The sequence below is a fragment of the Dama dama genome, chromosome 11 (assembly GCF_033118175.1).
Source record: "Dama dama isolate Ldn47 chromosome 11, ASM3311817v1, whole genome shotgun sequence".
Classification (NCBI taxonomy): Eukaryota; Metazoa; Chordata; class Mammalia; order Artiodactyla; family Cervidae; genus Dama; species Dama dama.
This window is the reverse complement of record NC_083691.1, coordinates 30,264,814-30,288,283: the sequence shown is the minus strand read 5'-3', so window position 1 is coordinate 30,288,283 and position 23,470 is coordinate 30,264,814. Positions and strand designations below refer to the sequence as shown.

Below are 23,470 nucleotides of genomic sequence, written 5' to 3'. Positions count from 1 at the left end.
GGAGACCTGGGTTTGATCCCTGGGTGGGGAAGATCCCCTGGAGAGGGGAAAGGCTACCCACTCCAGTATTCTTGCCTAGAGAATTCCATGGACTCTATAGTCCATTGGGGTCGCAAAGAGTCAGACACAATTGAGCGACTTTCACTTCACATAAATGGAGAATAACCTTTTAAAATCATGAATCACTATATTGTACACCTGTAACTTTAATATGAGTGTACATCAATTATCAGTTCAGTTCAGTCGCTTAGTCAACTCCATGGACTGCAGCATGCCAGACTTCCCTGTCCATCACTGAAGTTTACTCAAACTCTTGTCCATCGCGTTGGTGATGCCATCCAACCATCTCCTCTGTTGTCCCCTTCTCCTCCCACCTTCAATCTTTCCCAGCATCAGGGTCTTTTCCAATGAGTTGGTTCTTCTCATCAGGTGGCCAAAGTAATGGAGTTTCAGCTTCAACATCAGTTCTTCCAATGAATATTCTGGACTGATTTCCATTAGGATGGACTGGTTGGATCTCCTTGCTGTCCAAGGGACTCTCAAGAGTCTTCTCCAACACCACAGTTCAAAAGAATCAATTCTTTGATGCTCAGTTTTCTTTATAGTCCAACTCTCACATCCATACATAACTTCTGGAAAAAACAGCGTTGACTAGATTGACCTTTGTTGGTAAAGTAATGTCTCTGCTTTTTAATATGCTGTCTAGGTTGGTCATAACTTTTCTTCCAAGGAGCAAGTGTCTTTTAATTTCATGGCTGCAGTCACCATCTGCAGTGATTTTGGAGCCCCCCAAAATGAAGTCTGTCACTGTTTCCATTGTTTCCCCGTCTATTTGCCATGAAGTGATGGGACTGGTTGCCACAATCTTAGAACATCAATTATACTTCAGTTTAAAAAAACCATGTGAGGGGGTGACTGAGGGGGCACTCTGTGACCTTGCTGACAAGTCCTCTACTGCTCTCAGGCCTCTCTACCACCTCCTAGAATGCCACCACAAGGATGCTTCCAGTAGCCCCTCACATCGTTTTACAGCTTCCTTTAAAAAGGTGTTTTCCTTCAAACAGAGAACGGAGGCAGCACTAAAACATTACTTGGGGCTGGGGGTGAGTGGAGAAGAAGGGGTTAGCCCGACAAGATGAAATGAGGAAACAAGATGCTATGGACTGAATTGTGTCCCTCCCAAATCCATATGTTATAGTCCTACCCCCTAATGTGACTGTATTTGGAAATAGAGGTTTTATGGAATTAAGGTTAAATGAAGTCATAAGGGTGGGGCCCTGATCCATTAGGATTAGCGTCCTTACAAGAAGAGACACTAGCGAAAGCCTGAGTCTTCTCCCTCCCTCTCTCTGCCACATAAAGTAACGGCAAGAAGGTGGCCTTCTGCAAGCCAGGAAGAGAGCCCTCACCAGATCTTGACTATGCTCATACTCTGATTTTGGACTTCCAGCCTCCAGAACTGTGAGAAACAAAGTTTCTGTTGTACGCTGCCTTTGGTATTCCATTATGGCAGTCAGAGCTGACTCAGAACAGAAAATAACTTCATGCAAAGCAAGGCCTGTATGAGATGCCGGAGTGACATCCTAATGGCAATGAGAAGTAAAAAGTGGAAGAGAAAAGTGGGTGACAGATCACTGGAATCCATCCTGGACCTGATGGGAACTGACAGAGTTTTTCGTGGTCCTCACATTCAGGATCATGGCGACAGGTCAGTCACACATTGCTGGCCCAGGATCAGGGGTCACTCACATCATTGCCAGTCCCCTAGGCGGAGACTGACTCTGTGCTCAGAACTCTCCAGAGAAGACTCAGCAGCCTTCAGCCCCTCCAGTCTTATATCTTAGAGGAGTGCCCCATGACAGAGCATGTGTATTACAGCAGTGTGGATTGGTTTTGTTTCAATTTGGACTGCAGGAGCTGAAAAGATGCTCGGGCTGGTGACATGCCTGTTCCTGAGAAACTTCTGGTGATCACAGGCAAGTATTTCTGGTACAGATGTTCCCTGATGTCCTTCTCGCCTCTCCCAGCAACCCCAAATCCTCACTTTGGTGTTGCTATTTGCTTCTACGAAATGTGGAGCTTTTCAAAAGACATTCAATTTCCTTTGTTGCTATTCAGTTGCCATAGTCAATTAAAATCTATCAATGCCCCTGAATAAATTTGTGCTAGGTGAAGAAAGAACCTCAGTGCAATCTCCTGACATGATCTCTATTACCTTATGTTACTTTAATAGCTAGAGTAATAGTTTGTTATTAATGGAATTAAGCAATTTAGTTCAAGTTTCCCAGAGGTCTTATAAGACAACTATTATAATTTGTATTCTCAGATTTTCCATTGAGTAGATGCCATGTGTTTTACATTACTTGCTAATGTTTCGAGAGATAGCAGTAGTATATTTAATATCTGGCTTTGTTTAATGATTCTAAGCCTCTTTCAATGTAGGTAAGTGCTCCTGGAATTTTGAGCAGTTTAAAAATCTACATGGTACAAATAATTATCTCAAATATTATTCAGCCCTGTTTCAATTTGCACTTTCACCATCATCCATCCATCCTAAAGATTTGATCCAAATGTGTTTTTCCATTTTTCTCACTGCAAACTGTCTTCCATCCCCATGGTGAAAAACCAGGAAACACACTTTTAATGAGCAGACATCTCGGACACACATGTGTGTGCAAACACACTCATACGTACGCCACTCACACCAACTGAGCATATTTTTTCATATAAATATGAACAGAGTCATATTTCATAAAAGATTTAAAAAAACTTTTTTTTGATGGCTGCAAAATCTGTTTTTAGAAGAAATAAATGTATTCACTGCATTATGAAACAGCTTGAGAAAACAAGCTCTTACAATGTACACCATCCCTGTATTTAAATAGTTTCATTTCTATTCATGAGCTCCCTGATTAGATACATGGAAAATATCATCAGTAAAATATGAATAATTCTGACAAATTAATAGTCGATTTTTTTTTAAAGAATGAAAATATGTGTAAGCATCTCATCCTCATTAGATAAAGCTGCTATCAGGGGTTCATGAAAATTGTGGTCCACGTGGCCACAGCACAAATCCCTTGCAAACAGCAAGCAATGAAAGAAATGGCGAGGGGTCTCCAGGGGATGGAGTGGAAAAGGGCAGTGCTATTTGCAAGAACAGGTTGGGGCAAACAGCCAGCTGGCCAGGTGTGTGGAGTGTTCTACTTTACGTCATTCCTGTGAGGTAGGCGGGGCAGAGATGACACAGCCATGGGATTTCAGAGCAGGAAAGGCCCTCAGAAATCATCCAGAGGGACTTCCCTGGTGGTCCACTGGTTCAGTATCCGCCTGCAGGGGACTCGGGTTCGATCCCTGGTCTGAGAAGACCCCACTTGCAAAGGAGGAACTGAGCCTGTGCCCTGCAACTAGAGAGAAGTCCATATGTCGGAACAGAAGATCCAGAGGACCACAGCTGGACACAGCCCAAAATAAATTTTTTAAAAAGAAATCGTCCAGAATCATCCAACTGTCCCATTATAGGAATACCTTGGAGTTATTTCAGGTTTGGTTCCAGGCCACTACAATAATGTGAATATCTCAATACAGAGAGGCACACAGATTCTTTGGTTTCCCAGCGAATATAAAAATTATGTTCGAATTACATTGTAGTCTATTAAGTGTACAATAGCCATACATAAAAAAAAAAAAAAAAAGAAAACAAGGCGCATACCTTAATTACAAAAAAAAAGTTGATTCACTGTGCTGTACAGCAAAAACTAGCACTATGTTGTAAAGCAGCTATACTCCAATAAAATTGTTTAAAAAATGCTTTATTGCTAAAAAATGTTAATCATCATCTGAACATTGAGTGAGTCATAATCTTTTTGCAACAGTCATGTCAAAGATCAGGGGTGACAGATCGCCATAACAAATATAATAAATATGATAAAGTGTGAAACATTGAGATAATGACCAAAACATTACACAGAGACACGAAGTGAGCAAATGCCGTTTGAACAAACGGTGCTGCTATCGCCTTGCTCGACACGAGGTTGCCACAAACCTTCAATTTGTTGAAAATGCAGTGTCTGGAAAGCTCAATAAAGCAGAGCACAACAACATGAGGTCTGTCTGTTCACCTTAGACTGTTTTCACTGTTGCAGGCACTGGAGGGAGGAAAGTGATCTGCCCAAGATCACACAATCATCACGGAGGGAAGCAGGACCTGAAATCTGGCTTTTGGGCTCAGTGGTCTGTGCTTTTCTCCTGGGCAGTACAGCTATTAAATTATACCCACCAGACCCTTGATGCCTGCATGGTGCTGGAGACCATGGTGGGTATGAGGGCACTCTGGCGAATGAGATCCAGCCCCTAACTTCCAGGAGCTGAGAGACAGCCTTGATTGGGAGACAAGGGGGTGGCCAGTGCTGAGGAAGGGGTGCTACCATATGTGAAAAAGACTGGTCCTCATCTCAGCTCTCCCACTTCCTCACCCTGACCTTGATGGAGTACATTACCTAAAATGTTTGAGCCTCCATGCACTCACCTGCAGAAACGACAATCATAATAATATCTACTTGGCAGGATTATGACAAGGCCCTCCAAAGGAGACATTCTGGGACCAAAGAGAAGCCACCCACACCAGCTCATGTGAAAGGCAGGACTCTTGTGAGATTATGTGAGGTCCTGTGGGAGCCAACAGGTGGGCAAAAACAGGAAGAGCTTCAGAGGCCAGCCACAATGAGCTCTGTCTCTTGCTCAAGGTTCCACTTCTCCTGAGCCATCATCTCCTTTTGCCTGCCTCCTACCCTCCGACCAGGGCCTTTGAGACTGAACCAAGTCATGCACAGAGTTCCGGAAGAATTGCTCTTGTGTTGCACTGAAATTATCATTTGGCTGAAGTGCCCAGCCTCAAATGGAACTCTCTCTGGTTCTTTGGAGAGAGATCCTATTAGTCAAGTGAATTTTTAAAAGTCAGGAACAGTCAGTCCTGGCCAGCTGACTGACTTCAAGGAAGGATACCCTTGAACTCAGAACTCTGCCCCTTGCCCAGTAAACTGAGGCTGGAGGGTTGGGGTTGCATGACCTGCTATCAGCAGGAGGGATTGTGGGTGGGTACAGATGTTTCCAGAAGGTGGGATGGGCAATGCAGGCAGCCCCTAACATGTATGATACAAAAGGCCCTTAAACGTTCATTTCCTTTCCTGCTCTTAAGACACAAACAGCATGTCACGTGAGCATAGGGAGAGAGCGGCTGATTTTGCCTTGGGAGGAGGTCTAGGTGGGCAAGTCCAGGCAGGGCAATGGGAACAGTGTTCCCGGTGGAAGGAATGGCATGGAAAAGGCACTGTGGTGTAAAGTCCAGGGTGTGATCATGGTTGTGGTGTTAGCGGGGCGGGGGCTCCAAAGGCAGATGTCTGGGTCTCATCCTACACGGACTGGGGAGACTGGTGGTGCAGTTTACAGCCTGGAGGATCATGCTGGAGGCCAGCGTTCAGGAACCGGAAGTGGGCAAAGAGGGAGGGAGGGGCAAGAATGAGGCAGGAAATCATGGGGTCCTGCAGGTTGGAAGTGGTGAGGACCTTCTGAACTAAGTCAAAACAGCGGGGATGGAGGGAAGAATGGGTGGGGAGGGGTTAGGAGACAGAGCTGAGCACCTGGGCATGGGGGTGGGGAGTGATGGAGAGAGGGTATACCCATACTTCTGACTTGGGGACCAGGTAGATAGTGTGGCCATTCCCAGAGGTGGGGAACATGGGAAAGGGAGTGGGCTGGAGGAAAGATGAGTGCTGTGAGGTCTTGTGGCACCTGAAGTCATTCTGGGGAAGGCAGGGGGACATGGGATACAGACTCTGGGGACATGTCTGGGAGATGCCAGTTTATAGCCAAGGGACAGGAGATCAATAGCACCTTGAGGGCTGGAGGACAGTGATAACGGTTTCAAACTGTATGGATGGGGATGAAAGAGGCAGAGTGAGAGGATTAGAAGGGCTCTGATGGCCTGGCTAGGTGGGACGCCGGCACGAGTGGGAGCCATCAGCATCATGATGCAGCTGACACCCCATCACCTTTGATCACCTGTCCTTCCAAACAAGGCTCCATGGGACCCTGCCACCACTTTCCTGGAGGACCTGGGCCTCGCCACCACCTTCTCCTGAGCAGGAGCAAAGAATCACTGGAGCAACTCCTTCTGACACCCCCAGCCCACATGTCCCTGCACTTAAAGGTCTTGAGCTCTGGGCTCGAGAATGGCAGAGCTGGAGGCTGCAGGGGCTCATAAACCACCCCCCTCCCCCCACCCCCGCCACAACCTGCAAGGGGCTGGCAGTGTGTCTGCAGAAGAGTGGGAGCTCTTGGGAGTGCAGGGATAGGGAGGGAAGGACTTTCTGGGCCATCAGGGGGTCCTCAGTTCTATTAGGAGCAGTGGGTTTTGCATAGCAACGCGGAGAGTGGCTGGTCTCACCCACGACTTCTTGACGAAAAAGGCACAGATCATCTCCTTAGAATCTAATGTGAAGGAAGGCAGGAAGGGTGCAGCCTGGCTTCCTAGGGGGCTCAGTTGGGAACTGGACTGGGCCCAGGCAACCTTCCCCATCCTCCAGAGGGCCCCATGACCCAGCCGCTGGCATGGGAGTGGTTTGGCCAGGAGCCCATCCACTTAACCAACACGGAGGTGGGATGGCGGTACATTAATATTGAATGACTATCACTCTGTTTACTTTTACAAGCCCTAACTTCCCATAAATCCAAGTCAGAATCAATCATCTTTTATGGAAGATATTAATGGCAATTCCATTATTTAAATCCAATCAATGCATTTTTTATGTTTTATTTTTTGGTCTCTTTGTATTGAGGGGGAATAGTTTCTAGGGGGCTTTTAGGGGAAAAAAAGGTCAAATGACCTGGCTCACATCTCAGGATCACAGTTAGATAACTAAGGGATTCAGTTTCTCTCCATTCATCTGACAGAGTAGGAAGGTTTTAATTCCACTGGCCTAGGAAAAATAAAAATTCTTCTCTTGCATTCGCCGCACCCTGCCCGAGTGCTGTCAGGGACACTCAGCATCACTTTTTTAAACTCAGAACTGAGCTGCGATCCACTGCTTTCCAATCAAATTTGATTTTTTTTGTTTAAAATTATGAACCCAACTCTTCCAGGAACTGGTTTCAATGGCCTGAAAAATAGCTGAACAAGTAGGGGTGGCTTGTTCCCAGAGGTAAAAAGGCACAAAAATGAGACAGAAATCTAGAGGCCTAGGAGATGCCAAGGCCAACAGAACCGCTCCAGAACGTGTGTGTTTGCATGGATGCCCGCATTCAGGGGGCCTGCCCCGATTCCCAACCTGCAAGCTCACTGAAAAGTGAAGGACTGTGTGAGGATCTGGACTCCCCACCAGCTGAGGCAGGCTGGAGAAAGTCGGCTTAAGCTCTGGAGTGAGAAAGAAAGTGAAGTTGCTCAGTCGTGTCCAACTCTTGCAACCTCATGGACTGCAGCCTACCAGGTTCCTCTGTCCATGGGATTTTCCAGGCAAAGATACTGGAGTGGGTTGTCATTTCCTTCGCCAGGGGATCTTCCCAACCCAGGGGTCGAACCTGGGTCTCCTGCCTTGCAGGCAGACGCTTTACCATCTGAGCCACCAGGGAAGCTTTGTGTGACCAATGTAAAGAGGAACGTAACTAAGGGAACTACGCTTTCAACCCCCAACCAGGGACCTGGAGGGCAGGAGAACTCGCCTGAGAGCCAGTCCCTTCCTTCCCAGCAGACTCCCTCCCTCCTTCAGCATCTAATGTGGGTGGGTATCACCTCCTTCTGGAAGCTTCCCCAGTTCCCTGGCCAGATTCCATCCTTGCAATTTTCACTGTGTGGGGCTGATCCATTTGCATGCTCACCCATCTCCCCTCTGTTGCTCTCCTCCACCCCTGTTCATTCAGTTCACTCAGGGGCTTCCTCGATTGTGCTGAAGGAGGGGGGCTCTGCCACCACCAAGCCCCCAGCCCCTGGGGATGGAGCCTCGTCTCGTGCATCACTGTGCAAGCAGTTCTCTCAAGACTTAGCGGGGGGATTCAACAGGGCAGGGTTCTGAGAATGCTTCCTTGTGACAGGAGGTTTGAAGGACTTCTGATTTATCCAGCTGAGGAGGCATCTGGGTTCTAGCTGTTCTCCATTTCCACTCAAAACCAAACAAAGGAAAATGGGCTTCAGGTGCAGCAAGGGAGATTTAGGTCAGATAATAATTAAAAAAAAAAAGGCCTGTAGGAGCCAGCGGAGCAGGGACTCTGGGAGCTGATGGAATTTCCTGCCCTGGAGACCTGGGGGCAGGCTTTCGTGTGGGGGCTGAGCCATCCCCAGGGCTCACTGGAGGACGGGCAGGAGGACCTGGGCACGCCTGGCAGGTCCCCCGGCTCTTCCTCCTTTGTGCGCATCTCTTAGCAGCCCCGAAGCACCCGCTCGCCGAGAACAAGAGGACCAATTACATGTGAGCACACACCTAACAGAGCATCATTTCTTGAGAACTGTCGGAGGTTGTCCCTGGCTATCTGTCAGAGCCCACGGAAATGCCACGCTTTCTGCCTCGTGACAAAAGCCGAGTTCTCTCACTCCTTTGACGGCTCTGGGCTGAAAACTCCCCCTCCCCCTTCCTAAGCGATCTGTTTTCTGTCACTCAGTCCACAACCTGCACGGAAAGTTTCGTCCCGATGGGGTGGGGGAGCCAGCCCGGAAGAGGAGGCTTCTGGGGCCTCCCTGGCACAGCCGGTCTCAAGTTGGAGCTGCCAGAGGGAGAGGAAGTACCAGCCACACAGAACAAGGGCCTGAACGCAAGGGAAGCACTCCTGTTTTGGGGATGAGCAAAAGGGAGATGTCTTAACATCAGTCACCAGGATCCCCTGGTGATTCCAATAGGAGGCCAAGGTCAGAGGCACCGCCAAGCATGAAGGCAAATCTGCGACCCACTTGTAGCAAACCCATGAGACTTCCTAGGTGTGGTTTCATGGAGGCAGCGTGCCCTGTACCACTTCCTGCCCCCACACTTGTTTGTCTTACAGTATCCTGGTAAATCACCGTCAATCCTTTCTGAACTCAGTGAGGTGAAAACAAACAGAATGGAAAGCTTCCTGCTTTTCTCTGGCTGGGCCCTGGGCACAGCTCCTGCCCCTCTGGACCTCCCAGGAGACAGAGTTGCAGGCTCCCCTCCCCCCCCACAGAAGCCAGGCCAGCACCTTCGGTTCTGATGACACCACAGTGGGGAGTTGCAGCCACTTCTGCCAAGAGTTCTCTGAGGCCTGTGGGGACCGATGGGGAGGTCCACCAGAGCATCACTATGCCCAGGATGGCAGCTGTACCACCCCATTTGCCCACTTTGGCCTTTGAGACTCAGTTTACCTCTCTGGAAAGGGGGACAATAATAGTACCCACATCTGTCCACGGGGCTGTTGGGAGGATTTGAGGAGAAATAGCCCTTGGCCTTTGGTCAACACTTGATACTCGTCCTTGTTATTCCAGAGACGAAACCCTGATGAGCCAGGGGAGGGGATGAGGGGGAGGGCTCCTCAGCAGGACATGGGCGGTGAGAGGGAACTGTGTCTCCACGCCCGCACGTGCCCCTGCCAAGCTTGGTTCTAAATGGATTATTGTTTATTGGCAGCTTATCCCATCTCTCGGGTTATGAATTATTTACCAGATAATGACTTCATAATTGTTAATGACAGATGCCCCAAGGACAAGCTGACACAAGCGCTAATTGTGGAGTCCCCGAAGCCCCCATGTGGCCGCATCCAGAGCGTCACTCCTAGGGATGTTGCCTGATTAGCCCTTAGGGATCAACTTTGAATCCACCCCCCTCGTGACACAGATAGAGAAAGTGAGATTCACAAAGGGGCAGGGACATGCTTCCTGGTTCCAAAGCCTGCCAGTGCAGCCCTGGGTGGGGCACGCCCCAGCCCCTGATGGTCAGGTGTCCACTGTCCAGGTTTGGGCCACTGGGGAGCTGTGGGCTGAGCAGGAGTTCAAGTCTTCTGTGATGGGGGCTGGAGGATCCCCCACCAGCAGTGGGGAGGAGGGACTCCAGGACATCTGCTATTGCCACGAAGCATCTATTTATAGCCCTTGTGGCTGACTGGGATCCCTGTGGGCTAAGGAGGACCACCTCCCTGGGAGCAGAGGTCCCATGCTGACTGGGTGTATTCAGCAAGCAAAGGCCATGGGGTGGCCAGCATGGGGGTGGGAGCAGGGGTGGACATACTAACACCTTCCCTGAAGGTGCACTTGGTCCTGAAGAGAGTATGAATTAAGTCCGTGACTGGGCTGGGGTCCTGGCCCTTAGGCTAACTAATAACAAGTCCTTGCATTAAATTATGTTTCATGTGTTAGTCTAGGTGTTGTATTAACTGTTTAATCAGCTATTAACTATTAAATGAACCCTGTGAGGTAGGTGATTTTCCTGATGGCTCAGGGGTAAAGAATCTACCTGCCAATGCAGAGATCCAGGTTTGAGCCCTGCTTTGGGAAGATCTGCTGGAGAAGGAAATGCAACTCACTTGCCTGGGTCATCCCATGGACAGAGGAGCTTGGTGGGCTGCAGTCCATGGGGTGGCAAAGAGTCAGACATGACTTAGGACTAAACAACAACAAAAACAAATCAGATATGTGTATTCATAATAGGGATTATAATCCTCAGGTGAAGAAACAGGCATGAGGAGGTTCAATAATGTGCCGAAGTCACACAGTTGGTGAGGGCGGGGCCGGGATTAGGATCCAGGCAGTCTGCTTCCACTGTCTGTGCCCTTGACTGCTATACTACACTGCTTACTATTGTGAAAGTGAAAGTCACTCAGTTGTGTCCGACTCTTTGTGACCCCATGGACTATACAGTCCATGGAATTCTTCAGGCCAGAATACTGGGATGGGAAGCCTTTCCCTTCTCCAGGGTATTTTCCCAACCCAGGGATCAAACCTAGGTCTTCCCCACTGCAGGTGGATTCTTTACCAGCTGAGTCACGAGGGAAGTCCAAGAATACAGAAGAGGGTAGCCCATCCCTTCTCCAGTGAATCTTCCCAACCCAGGAATTGAACTGGGGTCTCCTGCATTTCGGGTGGATTCTTCACCAACTGAGCTATCCCCCAATGAATGAATGAACAAATGAATGCTGTGAGGTCGTTTTGAATATGGGACACACTTTTCCAAAATTGTTTTAAATGTTAAATTGAGAATACTGAGACCCTGTGTTTCAGCAGGGTCCGGGGAACCTGTCTTTCTCTTGGACTGGGGACAGTGCTTGAAACAGCAGAAAGATGAGCTCTGGCCTGGGGGGCGGGGTGCCTGGTGTCCCCAGGGACAGTGGCCTTGGAAAGGCTGGTCAGTGCAAGGCCTTCGCTGCTCTGAGGTGGGTGATGGGAGCTGCTCTGATGGGCATGGCAGGATCCTGAGCAGGTGAGCAGGTTAAAAGATGCTTCTGAGTGAGGCACACATGCCACTCACTTATCCTATAATTGTTCCAGAGCCTTCTTTGGGTCAGGCTTTGAGGAGGGACCCAGGGACTGAGACCCTCCCCTGGCCCCAGGGGACTCCCAGCTGTCTCCCAGAGCAGACAAGAAAACAGTCAGGTGCCAGGTGAGAGGGTTCTGTGATGGAAGAGAGACAGAGGGGCTGAGGGACCCCAGAGGCCGTGTGAGTTGACCTCTTGTGATCAGTCCTTTTGCAGTGTTACCATGTGATCGGCTCTGAGCTCACAGTCTGGGGATGAGCCTTGAGCACACTGGACAGCGAAAGGACTGCCCTTGATCCCTGAAGAACCAAATGGGTGCTGGAGAGACGAGCAGCATCAGAGGAGAAGAGAAAATTTTCACCAGGAGTGGGTGGCCTGGGAGGACTTTGCTGGGAGATAGGTAAGGATGGGAGAGGCTCTGATGGGAGATGCAGGCTTAGCAGGACAAGTGCCTAGAGATGCAGTGCACAGAAGCAGGGTCAGTTAGGAGCACAAGATCTGTCTGGATGGGAGCAGAGGTTGCGTGTGCATGTGTACATGGGTTCCGGGGTGGATGTCATGGGAGGCGAGCTTGGCTATCTGATACAGGGTCAGACTTCCTTTATCCTATTCCCAAAGCCAATAGTGCAGTTCTGTGCTCACCTGTGCAAGGTGCAGAGCACTTTGAATGCATTTTAGAAAACCCCGAACTGGTGCTAAATAAATAATCACACCATTTATTCTGGGTTGGAGAAACAGGATAGCTCCTGTATATGCTAATGGGAGGACGAGGCTCTCTGGTGGGCTGGTGGGGGCTGCCTCGGTCACACCCATGAGCGTGGGCATTGATCTGAGAAGGGATCCTGGATACACCCTCTCCCTGTCCTGATTTTTATTTCCCATTTTCTGCACCTGTCTGTGTACCTGGAGGAGGGGGCCGGGTTAATTGTCACCTCCTGCGCTGTTACTAGGTTACTTTGTAAAAGCAGAAATATGCTTTTAATGATTTTTCGTTGTTGTTGCTCCCTCACAGACCAGATGCTTTTATCTAAATGAGTTGTTACAAATCAAAAGATGGCCTGTAAGGGTTGCTAGGCTGCGTCTGTCTTACACAGGGAAGCTCCTGCTCTGTGAATGAGGCTTGCTGCTGCTAAGTCACTTCAGTCGTGTCCGACTCTGTGCGACCCCATAGACGGCAGCCCACCAGGCTCCCCCGTCCCTGGGATTCTCCAGGCAAGAACCCTGGAGTGGGTTGCCATTTCCTTCTCCAATGCATGAAAGTGAAAAATGAAAGTGAAGTCGCTCAGTCGTGTCCGACTCTTGGCGACCCCATGGACTGCAGCCCACCAGGCTCCTCCATCCATGGGATTTTCCAGGCGAGAGGACTGGAGTGGGGTGCCGTTGCCTTCTGTAAATGAGGCTTAAGTCTCCCCTATTCTTTTAGCATCCAGCTCCCTTACAAGGAAGGGCAAAAACACGCATCAGTGGCTGTAACAAACGCGCCTCTGAGTGGCCCGAATGAGAGGACGTGGTGAGTGAGCAGAGCGGTCCCAGCCTGCGGGGGTAATTCCATTCGCTGTTCAACTTGATGAAGGTGGGTGACGCCTGGGCCCCGGATGGTAGTCTTCGGGCCTCTTGGGTCACCATGGATGGGACTACATCGAGGCCCAGAGGATGGTTATTTGATGCTGGGCTTGACACACAGTAGGTGGTCAAGTAATGTTTGTGGAAGATAGGCAGGTACAGATTGACACTCGCTCAGTGCTCTTCAGAGAAGGCAATGGCACCCCACTCCAGTACTCTTGCCTGGAAAATCCCATGGACGGAGGAGCCTGGTGGGCTGCAGTCTATGGGGTCGCTATGAATCAGACATGACTGAGCGACTTCACTTTCACTTTTCACTTTCATGCATTGGAGGAGGAAATGGCAACCCACTCCAGTGTTCTTGCCTGGAGAATCCCAGGGATGGGGGAGCCTGGTGGGCTGCCACCTATGGGGCTGCACAGAGTCGGACACGACTGAAGTGACTTAGCAGCAGCAGCAGCAGCGCTCTTAGGTTTCAATCTATGGAGTAGCAGTTTACGTGGAGATAAGAAGAGCTCTGGATTAGGAATCAAGAGACAAGGACTCCAGTTCCTACTCTGCTTTGATTGGCTGTGTGACCTCGGGCAAGCCACCGACCCTCTCTGAGCCTCAGCTTGCTGCTCAGCATAAACAATGGCAACAATCATCACTCTCTGTCTGCCTCTAGGGTCTCCCTTATGACCAAGTAGATGAAATTATGTGAAAACAGCCTGCAAACTGAAGGCTCGGGGTCGTGGGAAGAATAGAGTAAGTCATGTGACCTTAGCCTTGGATGTTCTAATGAAGGGAGGCTGGGTAGCGGCTGCCCAGGGCACAGGCCTGCTAAAGAGTCTTGGGGTCAGGGAGGGCGCAGGGCTGGGCTGTGACAGTGGAGTCTAACCAGTGCTCTGTGAGCCTCCAGCTGTGCTTCCATTATCTCAGAGGGTGGCTTCTGGGGTCTTAGCATGGCACTCACGGCCCATCAGGGCAGAGATCCAGTTACCTTTCCAGCCACATCTCCCACCTCTTAGGTCACCGTTAGCACTTATGCTCTGGGTTCTCCTGTCCTTTTATACCTTCCAGCCTTTGCACAAGATGTTCCTACTGCCTGAAATGCTGCCTGCACTCACTTACACACACACACACACACACACACACACTTCCAGCTTGAAGCTTCCTCTTCTTGGAAGCCTGTGGTTTGACCAAACTAAGTTAGCGGCTGAGTACTCTCATGGCCTCAAACGTGAGCTCAGGGTCATGGACTTGGTCTCATATGGTAACTGCTATATCCCCCATGCTGCAATAATACCTGGCATAGAGCAGGGACTCTCAAGAAATATTTGTTGACTGAATGAGTTCTTCCACAGCACATTGTGAAAGTTCCTGTCTATATTCCTATTGTTGTATTTATCACATCTTATTATATGAAGGTATTTACTTGCTGATCTCCCCACTGGACTGCCAGCTCCTTGAGGACAGGTTTTTGACCAGTGAGGTTTTGACCTCACTGGACCCTGTACCTAGAACAATATACAGTGTGGTTGCCAGTGAGTGCTTAAGTGAATGAATGAATGAATGTTGGAATAACAATTTGTTTTACCACGGGCTGGGTATTCCTCCTACAGCCTCAGTGCTTCTGGTTCTGTCTGTCATGTTGCAAGATACACTCACACAGACACACAGAATCTATGATTAGAAGATAAAAGCTAAAAAGTTCTGAGTGACCTGTGAATATATGAGACAATCAATAAGAGACAGAAGCCACAAATTCAGGAGCATCCTTCCATGGTTACTGGACAAACATGTGCATGGCTCTCTCCTATAGCAGGACTCTGGCAGGGCCTACTACCAGTCTATTTGGCATTTTCCTGCAAATCAGTAAGAGGTGCCCTCCCTCTGAGCCCTCACAGTACACAACGAAGTTGGCAGAGTGCAGGCTGGGTGTCAACTTCCACGCCCCTGGGCCAGGTGCCCTCCCATAGGACACAGACTCACAACTGTGAGTCAACAGCCCTGGTCTCTGGGGCAGGTGCAATATAAGGAAGGAGACAGGTCGCCTGGAAAATCAAACTTGGCCACAAAAATAAACTCTGAGGTTTACAGATAAGCTATTTCTGGCCCAGGTGCCAAATGAGGTTTTGCAGCTGGAGTGAAAACTGCCCTGTGCGCCCCGCCCCATCCCAATTAGCTAAGGGGAACTGTACAACTCAGCTCCAGAAACAGGGGTTCCACCCCTGGGGCATCGCCTGCCTTTGGCTGATGATAGTCGATGGTTCAGTTTGGGGTAGATTCTCACAGGCCAAGGAGGGCAGACAAGGAGGGTGCAGCCACTATCCTGAGCACAGTGCTGCTCTGGTGGATGACCCTGTCAGTCCCCGGAGAGCTCTAGGAAGACTGGCTGCAATTCCCCACTGTGGGATCACCAGCACCAAACGTTCTAGCCTGGCACTTGTGGGTAGGGGAGGGAGTCTGCAACACTCTCTCCTGGGAGGTCCAATGAGGCAGGAGCTGTGCCCAGGGCCCAGCCAGGGAAAAGCAGGACACTTTCTATTCTGTTTGTTTTCACCTCACTGAGTTCAGAAAGGATTGAAGGTGACTTACAATGATACTGTAAGACAAACAAGTGTAGGGGCAGGCAATGGCGCAAGGCATGCTGCCTCCATGAAACCACACGTAGGAAGTCCCATTCATTTGCTGCAAATGGGTCACAGATTTGCCTCCATGCCTGGTGGTGCCTCTGACCTTGGCCTCCCACTGGAATGGCCTGGGGTGTGTCACAAAATGCCTGGGTCTCAGCCTGAGAAATTTTGGTCTAATTGACCTGTTGTGTTGCCTGGATATCAGACCTGTAAAAATCTCCCTAGATGATTTTAATATGCAACTGGGTTTGAGAGCCGCTGTTTAGACTTGAAAAAGGCAAACAAAGAGCTGATCTGTTATGACATGATCCAGTATGAGATACTATGATGAAGGCTCGTTAGAATATGTCTGCGCTGAAATCACAGGAACTTCTCCCAAGGGACCCAGCCAAGGGGTCACAGTGACAGGATGGACATTGACTGCCATAAAATCCTAAATGTGGGCATATCCATATACTCCATAGGAAAAAAGATCTTGCGACAGCCTGTGTGTATTAGTCACTTAGTCATGTCCAACTCTTTATGACTCTATGGAGTGTAGCCCACCAGGCTCCTCTGTCCATGGAATTCTCCAGACAAGAATACTGGAGTGGGAAGCCATGCCCTCCTCCAGGGTATCTTCCCAACCCAGGGATTGAATGTGGGTCTCCTGCATCGCAGGCAAATTCTTTACCATCTGAACCACCAGGAAAAGTCTGCCTGTAGGGTTCTTTAAAAGCATTTTGGGGTGGGGCAAGATGAATAGGGCCGATATGTCATAGCCAAGGTACCCAGCTTTCAGAAGCTTGGATCCAGGGGGTAGATTTTAGAGTAGCTAAAAATGCAGATAAATTACACAACATCATACAGGAATTTTGTTTCGCCAAATCTAGGAGAAGGGGACAACATAGGATGAGATGGTTGGATGGTATCACCAACTCAATGGACATAAGTTTGAGCAAACTCCAGGAGACAGTGAAGGACAGAGAAGTCTGTGGGCACCAATCTATGGGGTCACAAAGAGCTGGACACGATTTAGCTACTGAAGAAAAACAACAACAGCAAATCTCCATAACTTCCACCCCAATTCCTCAGGGCTTAGAATCCAGGAATTCGGCAACACCTTTGAGATGAGACTGTTGGTTAAAGCTTTAAGATACACAGATGCCCATGCTCATGAGAATGATGAAGTTGGAAGGTCTGGGGGAAGGACCCATGCATCTTGTTTTTTAAACTCTCCAGGTGACTGCAGTGTTCACTGAGGGCTGAGCACTGCTGGTCCAGGTAGCATCATTTTACCTCTGAGCCTGTCCACTTTCTCTGGGAGTTAGGAAGGCGGGGGGTTATTCTCTGTTTAAAGCAGAGGAGATGGAGGCTCAGAAAGTTGCATGGGGCTTGTCGGGAGCTAGTGTTGGGTTTGGGATGAGAGCCCAGTGGTCTCTCCTTCCAGGGTCCCATCCATCACACTGTCTGTGAGGTCACTCTGTCCTGCAGTCCTGTGATCTCTGAGCTGAATAACATTATCTGATGTCATAACAGGGAGATAAGAAAATGATCTGTCCTCCAGAAGCTCATGGTCCAGAAAGGAGGATGAGAGGCTCAAGGCAAAGGAGACAGAGATTCACAGATAGCTGAGGGAGAGGCGATGCTTCATAGCCATGAAGTGGCTTCTCTTGAGTCTGCGATGCAGTTCTCAGAACTACAGAGAAGGGGTCAGGACCTTGGGACAGAGATGTTGCCCAGGAATCAAGTCCCAGGGCAGCCGAAGCAGAGGGAGTAGAGGGGCTGCTGAGAGACAGGCAAGCTGAGGAAAACGCAGCAGCACAAACAAGCTCGTTTACAGGCAGAAGGAGGAAAGATGGTCTGGAGTGGCCAGAAAGACAGGGAGATACAGCCCGCCCAAAGCTGAAGGTGGGAGGCTCCATTTCTCCATGAAACGAAAAGGACCCTGACCGAGGAGTCCAGGGTTGGTGGGAGGTCTTGAGGACAACAGGGAAGGAAGGGATCAGCTGCAGGGACCGGGCCAGGAATGGGCCAGTGATGCAAGAAGGATGCCCGGCCAGGGCTGAGGGTTTGGCTAAGGCTCCACTGAAGGATTTGTGCCCCAGCCCGTTGGTTTAGGGTGGAAGCCGAAAGGGGATGGCTGAGTAAGGGAAGGAGGGAGGAGGGACTGGGGATCCACAGAAGAGCGGCTGCGCAGAGTGAGGGAGTGAAGGAAGGAGAGGATGCGTGTGGTCAGCAAAGGCACCTTTGAGTTGGCTTTGCAGGGTGACACTGCTGTGAATGCAGAAGTCCAGGGCATAGCACCTGGTGTCCTCTGTGGAACAACTCCAGGTCTCGTTAGATCCGGGGACATTTGCAATGTCCTCCCAGGATTCTGGGCTCACAGAGGGACTCGGGGCCTGGGTGGGCAGCACTGAGAGTCCCAGGATGGGGCCCGGGGATGCTACTCAGGGGCGTTCCTACCCACTGATGGCAATTGGCATTGGCCCTTCACAGCTCTGAGCCTAGGTGTCTATTAATGCCATTCTTGGCTCAACCCTCAGTCTTACACAAACCGGGTCCTTATCTTGACCCCCAACTGCTCAGCCTTGCCGCAGCCAGGATCATACACTGCAGTGCTAGCCTCAGATTTCCCTCCCGCTGGCTGGTTCTGGTACCATCCTCTCGGTTACACAGAGGATTCTCATCAAACCACTGCCAAGTGGAGAGCAGCCTTCCAGGCTCTTTATCTGAGCAGACCCTGCTTTGTAGCAGGAAACACTGAGCAAAGCAATCTGACCCAGTTTCCACAGGAAGGTGATAGTTCTACCACTGGTCACCAAGGGGCCGAAGCGGGCCATGGAAACTTCTTGTCTTCTTGGGAATGAGTGGGAGTCCCGCACATGAAGGAAATGGACAGCCCAGCACTGGGCCACGTGCTGTGGTGGTGCTCCGAGGAATGGTTATGACTGAGTGTACGGTGGATATTTATTGAAAGCCCAGCAGGCACTGGGTGGGATGGGGGAAGGGAACACAGTGAGAATCAGTGTGATTCCCATCCTCCAGGGCTGGCCAGGTGGTGGGGAAGATCTCCAGGCGTTCACAGTGGGCACAGAGATGTGAGGCCCACAAGGGATGTGTCCTATCAGATATGCCTGGTAAGGTCACCTTCAGTGCCCTCCCAATCTTAAAATACAGGCTTCTCCAAGAATGGGATAAATAAGAGCCGTGTGTGAGCTGAAACAGAGGCAGGGAATAGAAGACTCCCAAATAAGGGCCATCAGAACCATTGTCTGGGTCTCTCTGTCACCTCTGTGCCATCCATACTCACACTAGAACTTGAAGACATATTCTTGGAAGGCTGACTTCAGTGAAGAGCATCTCCTGACTCTTTTCTCAAACACTGAATGCCATGGTCACCAAATCCAAGCTTGTTGTTCTTGTTGTTTGGTCCTTAAGTTGCATTGATTCCTTGTGACCCCATGGACTGGAGCCTACCAGGCTCCTCTGTCCATGAGATTTTCCAGGCAAGATTACTGGAGTGGGTTGCTATTTCCTTCTCCAGGGGATCTTCCTGACCCAGGGATCGAACCTGCGTCTCCTGCATTGGCAGGTGGATCCTTTATCACTTCTCCAACAGGCTCAGTTTTCCGACTAAAGCTAGTTTTCCAACTTTCCTCTCTGGCTCGGCAGCCGCAGAAGCAAAGCATTCCCTAGTGTCCAGGATGAGTAGCCGGATAACTGTCCAGCCAGCCAGTGGTGCTCTAAGAACAACTCTCAAGGTCAGGAGCCCATCAGCCCCCGCTGGCCACCACTACTGGGGTGCTAGGTGGCAGCATGCTGGATGCACATGGGTGTTTCTTCTGTTTCAGCAGCTGATTCAGGCCTGGCCTGGAACCCCCTCCAGCTTCCTGCTGACTGTCACGGTGGCTGCACCTTGGGATCCCTTCTGTTTGTGGGAAGGCCCTGGGAGTGGAGGGCACCCCAACTCCACTGCCTCTGATTCCAGAGAGAAAGCTTGCTGACCAGTGGACAATGGGGACACGGAGGAACCTGGCTGGTCTGCTGCCAAGGCCCCTGATATGGAAGGAAGCTGGGGTTCAGGCTCCAGGCTGGCCCCAGGCAGAGGCCCTGAGGCTCTTGGTCAGCGGGCACCAGGGCGTGGTCCTGCGGAAAGCACACACTTGAGCTCACCCAGTACCAGGCCTCAGGAGTGAGGCAGGGTGGCACTGGCCCCTGGACCTCTAAAGGTTCAAGTGTCATCGAGACGTGCTAGCCTAGGCCACTCAGCCTCAACTGGCCTGAATCCCACTGCCCGCGTCCCCAACTCCCACCTTCATTATTCTGGGCACCCCCTGCCCCCCCCCCCCCCCACAACTCCCCTGACTGCCTGGTCTTCACAATCTATGTTGGAGGCTCCTGAATCAAAACTTTAAGCCTGAGCTCTATAAATTTAATCCAAGAAAATAATCAATTGACTATGTAAAGAGACATATGCAAAAATGTTTGTTGTAGTATTATTGGTAAGAGTGATGGATCAAAAATGCAGTAAATTTCCATTATTAAGTCTCTGGTTAAGTAAACTGTGGGGCTTCCCCTGGTGGCTCAGACGGTGAGGAATCTGCCTGTAATGTGGGAGACCCCGGTTTGATCCTTGGGTTGGAAATTTGCGCTGGAGAAGGGAATGGCTACTCACTCCAGTTTTCTTGCCTGGAGAATCCCATGGACAGAGAAGCCTGGCAGACTACAATCCATGGGATCACAAGGAGTTGGACACGACTGAGAAATTAACACACATACAAGTAAACTTTATAGCTTATTATAGCCATATGATATGAAGCCTTTAAAAATGCTATAGAGGGATTTCCCTGGTGGTCCAGTGGTTGGAACTCCATGCTTCCAATGCAGGGGGTGCAGGTTTGATCCCTGGTCAGGGAACTAGAATCCCACATGCTTCGGGGTGTGGCCCAAAAAAAGAAGATGGTATATAATTGTATTTAGTGGCTTGAAAAGGTCCCTGGGACAGCCTGTGAAGTCGACATAACGAGTTACCAAGTAGTACACACCGAGTGACCTCACCTGTGTGAATACATGTGTGCGTGTACCCTCTATCTAAAGGAAAACAGCCAGGAAAGGGGCACTGAAGTGGTTATTTCTCAGGACTATATTAACAAATAATTTATATAATTTTAGGTGCTATTTTTTATAATAGTTTTACAGTGAACAAATACTATAATATTTATTTTAATATTAACAATATCAATAATATTTTAATGACATTTAAATAATACTATTTTAATAATAAGAGAAAGTTAAATTAGGAAGAATTACAATTTTTGAGGAGCTTAAGAGTCATGTAGCTGCTGGCTGCCCCCAGACTCAAATTCCTATGGGGCCAGAGCCCCAAGTGAGTGATCAAGAGTGCCAGTCATGCTTGTGCATTGATTCCAGAAGGGTGGGGGCCCAGGGGGCTAAGCTTGGCTCTGTGTACCAGTGAATCTCAGGTCTATGGTAAAAATCTCACGAACAGTATGGTGAGAGGACCAGCTACATCTATTATACCTCACTTCCCCGAGGTAATCAATGTCAGAGAAAATGCCTGACTTCCAGGTGAGCTGACCTACCTTGCACCGTCCGTCTCTGGCAAGCTCAGGATTCGTCCCCAGGATGCAAAATCCTTGATGGCCACCAACTCTTAGCACGACGTGAGCATCACCAGGAGGCCAGGCCGTCTAAAAAAAGACAAGAGAAGAGTGAGGGTGGGGTGGGGAAAAGATATCATCTTTTTCGAAAAGCTCTTTTTGGAATTCCAGCATCTTAGGTGGTCCCCACCCTAAAAGGAAGCTTGTCCCTACCTTGGATTTCCTGGTGTGATGACCATGCACAGGCCATGCCCAAACTGGCCTTGGCCACCAAGATAAGGGGGTCTGAGTGGGTAGCAGAGAACCCCAAGGGGCAGATATGAGATCTTAATTCCCCACTCCCCAACGCACAAAGCTCAAATCCCCATAGCAAAGCCATAATCACTCAATAAGAATGAGAATCATGGCATTCCTTTCCATCTAATCCAAACCAAGAAATTCCAGAGATGGGAAAAAATAAAAAATGAACATCTTTAATCTAATGCTGAAAAGACAACAGGACACAAACTTGAGAACCACCAAAACAAATCATTACTTTTAGACAATGGACCAGAAGACCTTGAGGAGGCAAACGATGGGTCCCCTGGAGAGAAGGTTTTTTTTTATGAAATATATAGATTAATACCTCATAGAAAGAGACTATCTATTAAGGGAAGGCAGTGTTATTCCTAGCTTCCTCTTTCAAATATAATATATGTGAATACTATCTTCATGACAGGCAACGTCACCCTCCATTGCAATAAATGCACAACTGTCATTACCTGGGGATCAATATATTTTTCTAAATTGAATATATCATTATCAATTGATTTTCCCTTTTCCTCTTAGCACTCCAGAGTCCCAGCTAGCTGGGGAAAGCTTTAATGTGATATGAAGGATGTGGACAGGTAAATAAGTTATTGTAAACTAATTCCATCTTACTACGCGCTTCGCTCCGATGACACAATGGGTCTTTCTCTGAGCCTCTCACCTCAAGCTTTTTCAGCTGTTGTGGACAGACACATGGGCCATATCAAATAGCCAGTTTAAAACTGAAAGTGGCAAAAATAGTGTTTTTTCTAAGGATAGTGTGTTCCCTTTACAATTAAGAAATAACTTCTGTAGGGAAGCAAAGAAAGCCAAGGTCACCATTCAACTCTGACATGGAGCCAAAGCCGTGAGCACATTTCCTCTACCAAGCTTCCGTGAAGCACACGGTTAAATCGAACTCTTTGGCCACAAAGTATCGACAGTACTGGTGACAAAAAACGATCGATGTATTTCTGGGAAAGATCATTGGCAGATGTGTGCTGGGGAATAGAGAGGACTAGAGGACAGCGGTCAGTCCATTTTAAGATCCTTGAGGATCTCATTCATTTATTTACCCACTCATTCATTCAGCACATGTTAATGGAGTCCTTGTTATGTGTCAGGTAGTGTCTAGGCACTGGGAATACGAGGAAACAAAACAAGAAAAAAATCCTGCCCTCCTGGAACTCCTCTTCTAGTGGATGGAAACAGAGAATAAACAATAAACTTAAGAAATAAGTACAAATTGTACAGTAGATTAGAAGGCAGTCAGGACTATTTGTTAGAGGAGAAGTGGGCAGAAGATGAGTGTGGGGGTGAGGTACAGCTTAGAGAGGGTGGTTGGGGTCATAGGCTCCGTGAGAATATGACATTTGAGCATGCTGGTAAGTGATGCAGGTATGGGCCGTGCAGGTGTCCGGGGAGTGGGGAGCATTCAGAGCAGAGGAAGAGTCAGTGACTCGTATTCCTGGATCCGCAAGGACCCTCCGTTGTGGCTGGACAAGGGATAGCCACATAGGACATTAAGCTGGAGAGGTGAGAATTCAGTTTGTGTGGGGCCTTGCAGGCCACTGGAAGGGGGGGCGGTTTAATTGCTAAATTGTGTCTGACTCTTGTGACCCCATGGACTGTAACCTGCCAGGATCCTCTGTCCACAGGATTTCCTAGGCAAGAATACCGCAACGGGTTGCCATTTTCTTCTCCGGAGGATCTTCCCCACCCAGGGATCAAACTCACACCTCCTGCATTGGCAGGTGGGTTCTTTACCACTGAGCCACTGTAAAGCCTATTCACCGAGAGCCCAAGACCCTGGCCACCAGGTTTTAGAAAGAGCTCTCACTCTCGAGACAAACTCTTGGTTGCCAATGTCAGGTTAAGTGGCTTCCCTTCTCTCCATCTCAGATGGTTCGACTCTCTGGGTTGTGCCAGACT

At 49.2% G+C, this 23,470-nt stretch overlaps 1 protein-coding gene across 3 annotated transcripts in view; it reads right to left on the bottom strand.

Annotated features, from left to right (window-relative positions):
* The window catches only part of KLHL29 (kelch like family member 29), a 330,305-nt gene that overhangs the window by 219,293 nt on the left and 87,542 nt on the right, over positions 1-23,470 (bottom strand). For all 3 annotated transcript variants that reach the window (XM_061154885.1, XM_061154887.1, XM_061154886.1), the window contains exon 2: positions 21,233-21,340. The gene's annotated coding sequence lies outside the window, so the exon portion shown is untranslated. The remainder of the gene's footprint in view (positions 1-21,232; positions 21,341-23,470) is intronic.